This window comes from Cardiocondyla obscurior, linkage group LG08, assembly GCF_019399895.1.
Source record: "Cardiocondyla obscurior isolate alpha-2009 linkage group LG08, Cobs3.1, whole genome shotgun sequence".
Taxonomy (NCBI): Eukaryota; Metazoa; Arthropoda; class Insecta; order Hymenoptera; family Formicidae; genus Cardiocondyla; species Cardiocondyla obscurior.
This window is the reverse complement of record NC_091871.1, coordinates 6,172,992-6,178,269: the sequence shown is the minus strand read 5'-3', so window position 1 is coordinate 6,178,269 and position 5,278 is coordinate 6,172,992. Positions and strand designations below refer to the sequence as shown.

Below are 5,278 nucleotides of genomic sequence, written 5' to 3'. Positions count from 1 at the left end.
TGTAACTCGCAATATCATAACTAGATTAGCTAAAAAATTAAGTTGAAAATCAAAAATTAATACGACGCCAGGCTTTGTCAGACAAAGTCGAAACTGGCGATCGGAAACTTCTGTTCTCGCTGTGTTCTTGTTGCTTTTTTCTTGCAAAATATGAAACCGTGATTCGGTTTCGAGAAGCAAAAATGTACAAATAAAAAAGAAAAAAAATATTACGGAACGCTGAAAGCGTTAGACTTGTGGAGAAAAAAAAAATAAACTTCGATTCGTAGCCTGGAAAGTAATGTAAATCGTTGAATCGTGAATTCTTTTTACGTACTTTCAGCCGGTGCAGCTTCCGCTGGAGCAGCGGGTGTCGCGTCGGCGGGTACGGATGCAGCTTCTGCAGGTACGACTGATGCACCTTCCGGAGGAACGACAGGAGGAGCAGCTCCTTCGGCTGCAGGAGTCCCTTCCGCTGGCGGAACCGCACCTTCTACGAGAACCAAGCGAGAAAATCAATCAGTATCGTAAAAAAATAATTAAATCTTGACGTTGAAAAAAGAAAAGAACTAACTATAATCATTTTTAGCAAAAAACAATGCATTTACTTTACGTGGCATTCTAAATACTTTGTATTCTTTTAAACGCCTTCCATTCTAATAAATATATTAATAAAAATATTAATTATGTTAACCTAACCTAACATCCTTACATCGATTACATAAAATGAAATTAATGTAATCGACAAGTATTGCAGCATATCCAACATTAAAAAATTATTTTATTCTCTCTCTCTTTCTCTATATCAAGTTATTATATTTTTATAAAGTTAGCAGCTATCTTTATAAGGACTGCTTTTACAGTCAGATATGTTGTCTCTGAGCAAGCTGGCTTCGTAGTGTCGAAAACTGCGAAATGCGACTTATATACAGATCCGGCGAAGCAACTGGCGACCAATGATTGCTCAGGATTCATTTTAGACCACCGGTGACTCAAATAAGTGATTCAATCGATTGAATACCGCGACATATCCATCCGCGACACATTGATTTTAATATTTAATTAATATTTAATATAATATTCGGTATATAATTTTTTTGATAATCCGTTAAATTTCTTTACAGTTGTGTATACGAATGCTTGCAGACTCGAGCGGTGGTGCGCTGTGCCTGCACTTTCCTTCCTTCCATCAGTCTCATTTCCACTCCAATGACGAATGGATGTACGCAAGACGCGCTCCGGGATATTCGGAAGTTCTACGCGTATTTCACGAATGACGATGGAACTTTGACGCAAATAACCTGCTTCTACCCGCACCCTGTATGTGGAAAGCATTAAATTCTTCTTCGAAAGTAAGTCGTATTCTCATTTAGCGGAGAAATATAATCACGGCATATTCGGGTTAGTTCTCGTAGCGGACGAGCAAGGAGCGGTGGCGCAAGCGGCGGTGCGCTGTGCCTGCACGTACCTTCGTTGCATCAGTCCCATTTCCACTCCAATGACGAATGGACGTTCGCAAGTCGCGCTCCTAAAATTCGGAAGTTCTACGTATATTTCGCGAACGACGATGGAACTTTGACGCAAATGACCTGCTTCTACCCGCGCCTTATATGTGGAAGCACCATATTCTTCTTCGAAAGTAAGTGATATTCTCATTTAGTGGAGAAATATAATCGCGATATATTCGGGTTAGTTCGCGTAGTGGGCGAGCAAAAAACGGTGTCGCGAGTGACTTATGAGATTTGCGTGCGCACAGGGTGACGTCACGGGTACGTGCATGAGACCGACACCAAGATGGACGACCTGTAACGCAGAGGCGGGGCAAGGGAAAGTGATAGTCCAAAAATAGATCACCAGCGAAGCGCGTCAGCTGATCCTCTTACTTTCCGCGTTGTCTCTACCATTCTCATGTTTCTTCCAACGACCGAGCGCGTGCAACACGCAGTCAAGAGACTTCGTTTCGTAAATGACTGTGATTGAGCGATCGACCGGTATTTGACATGTATGTAATTTATATTGATCTAAATGTAATAATTAAAATTGAAGACATTGTTAAATCGGAATTTTTTTTCTTTTCAGATTGAGAATCCAGAGAAGAGGCAACGAAATCTCGTCGTCGATATTAATGAAAGAACGAACCGTGCGCCTGTTCGTTGCGTTTGCTTCAAGATTCACAAATAAGTAAATAAGCACGATAGGTGAATAATTTTTTTAACGCTAGTGCCGTAAAATTTCGCGCGAATTATTTTAATAACTAATCAGCTCACACGTGATTGTAAATTATTAACTACAGTTTTCGCGAGTGCCCCGTACACGGAAAAAGGACTTGGCCTGACGTCCCGGACATTCTGAGACAAACAGAAGACCTAGGAGGACACAGGAGAGGTATCCTGCCTCGGCGGAGCAACTCTAAAGTGAGTATTACTTCTTCACACAAAATTAACAGCTTTGTTCTTTCAATATAAATTTTTTTTACATTATGAAAATAATTTTCAACATCTCTAAAAATTGTATCTATTTTTTTGTTACAGAATTGCTGATAACTCCGCTGCTGCGCACCGACCGGTGAGTCAAAAACTTTCTTATTATTAATTAAAAAAAAGAGGATTCGCGTAAATCAAATTAACTCGGCTTTTCTAAGATAGAACTAAACGCTAAAATAATTTAATCTATAAAAATATAAAATAATATAAATGTAAAAGAACTCGCGTAATTCGTGCATAATATTGAATATTTTATAAATGAAGAAAACAAATTAGATATCGAATAAAATTAACCTTGAGCTGGAGGGCCAGCGGGTGCTCCTTCTGTGGGTGCACTTTCTGTCGGTGCACCTTCTGCGGGAGCAGCGGAAGAACCTTCGGCCGAAGGTACACCTTCCGCAGGCGGGGCTGTTCCTTCTGTAGTTGCGACTCCTTCTGCTGGTGGTACAGTCCCTTCTGCCGGTGGTGCTGTCCCTTCTGCGGGTGGCACAACTCCTTCTGTTGAAGGCGCGGCCCCTTCCGTTGGAGGCGCAGCTCCTTCCGTTGGTGGTGCTGTGCCTTCCGCAGGAGGTGCTGTGCCTTCCGCAGGAGGTGCTGCAGGTGCGCCTTCTGTGCAAATTAAAAGTATTAAAATAACGCAAAAAAAAAAGAAAAAAATTGCTGCAGGTAAAAATCGGAACAAAAGAATTTTCTGAGAGTCGACTGATAGATAAAATAGATAGGATTTGTCGTGGAAATCTAAGTAGCTTGAAGAGTATCGTGCATATTAGAAATACGTGAGGTTTAGACATTTACCAGCGGGTGCTGGCGCCGTTCCGTCCGGCGGCGGTGCACCCTCGGGTGCCGGGGCAGGGGTCGTTGCGGCACCTTCTGCTGGAGGTGCCGAAACAACCGGTGTCGGCGTAGGAACTGGCGCGGGTTCCGTTGGCGGAGGCGCGGGAGCTGGAGTTGGGGCTGGCGCCGGTTCTGGGGTCGGTGTTGGTTCCGGCGGTGGTGGTTCCGCTGCAAGTGGCTCAGCTTGTTCGCCTTCCTACATGCAATTCGAGCACTTTGTCAAAATGAAATATCTAGTCGCACGTTCACCGAGTTAGTTAAAGTCACTTAAAGTTAAAAGAAAAAAAAATTAGTTTGCGTACGATGGCATTTTTGTCGTTGTGCGATTTCTTTTTTTTTTTTTTTCTAAATTAAAAATTATCCCGCGAAAATGAAAGGAAAGCAAAATATTTTAGGACGATTAAACGCGCGATTGGCAACTAAAACTGGTCCATCCTCGCCGCAGAGGCTGTCACGACGGGCGCTTTCGCGAACAAAAACCGGAATTGCGCGTGCAACTGCGTGAGCCGTCAACGACACGCGTATTAAATTGTGTGATTAACGGTCAGCGAGCACGTTTCGCAAATGTACTCTCTGTATTAAACCACCGTTTATAGATACGTCATTTGTCTCGCTCTCGATAATAATGCTTTATGTAACGTTTGGCTGCGAGCTTACGACATGCTGCGCGCTTCCCGTGGTTTCGTTGACGGCGTTTCGCACCATAAATCATCGCGACCATTGTGATAGGGGAATATTGTCAAGATAATTAAACAATGTGCACGACACCCGATATGATTATAAATACAGTCCAATGCATGAAATCCGTGTCGAAGTGGCGGCGGAGGAAGCTACGTGCAATGCACGCGATCGATAAATCCCGTAAATAAATTGCGAAATTGCGAAAATCGACGCGCGCGGCCGTCGATCGAAAAAGGACGCTCGATGTTTGGCCGGAATTGATATAATGGGGCTTTATTGAAAGTGCTATTTAATTAGATAGATCAACATCCATTATCAGGACACAAATTAGCGCGATAATTAATTATAAACACAAATGAAAGAAACTGCAACACAATGGCGAAAATCATACACGGAATTAATACGTGATTTTCCAAAAAAAAAAAAAACTATAAACGAGAGTCGAGGTAAAAGTTTCGAATTATAAAATATCTACAAATTAAGTAAATCATATACCGTTATTACGAGAATATTAATTATGGAGAATAAATTTTTGATCGGAATAACATCGTCGTGCATTGCTTGTTTTATTTTTGAAAATTCTGATCGGCGAAATATTTCTCGTAAATGAAGGGAAATGAACAGATCCATAAATCAATAAAGCAGATCGAAATTGTCAAAGCATATAAGAGCATGTGTGTCATAGCGAACGTGATGAAGCGGTGTCAAAAGCGTCACTCAATAGCGAATAGTTATGAAGCGAAATCCAGTTAGTGGCATACCTACCGTATCTCTGAATATTGGCTTATCTGCAAATTAAAAAGCTTTCGGCATTGTTCTTATTAATTAATACTGCGATAGATACAATAGATAAAAAAATTTTCTATTATACACCATAATAATATAACTTTGCGAATAAAAGTGATAAAAGTTGAAGTAAGAAGAATGCCGAAAGCTTTATATTTTTTATTCAATTCTATTTAATTTGAATTGAGAGTATTTAATTTTACATCGTAACAAATAAAAATATTTAATAGAAATATTAATAAAATATTTTCTTTTCTAAATAATTAAATTGATTCGTTGAAAATGCTGTTGTGCATTTCATTACTTAAGAATTAATAGTTAAGTGGTATCTATCTACATTCTCTATTAGACAAGATAACAAAAATAATTATTGAACGTACACGAAACATGAAATGTATGTGAAATGTTGAAACAATGTCTTATTTTAATACACATATCAAACGTTAAAACAAAATTCTTACGGACGGAAAGGAATATGTAAAAAAAAAATTCAGGAAAATGATCACACATAGAGG

General features: G+C 40.1%; 1 long non-coding RNA gene across 1 annotated transcript; it reads left to right on the top strand.

The window, feature by feature from the left end:
* Nucleotides 1-1,263: 1,263 nt before the first annotated feature.
* On the top strand, nt 1,264-2,947 carry LOC139105193 (uncharacterized). The gene is made up of 5 exons (XR_011546140.1): nt 1,264-1,618; nt 1,736-1,981; nt 2,059-2,177; nt 2,273-2,393; nt 2,511-2,947. It is a non-coding gene; the product is annotated as an uncharacterized lncRNA (long non-coding RNA).
* The last annotated feature ends 2,331 nt before the right edge of the window (nt 2,948-5,278 follow it).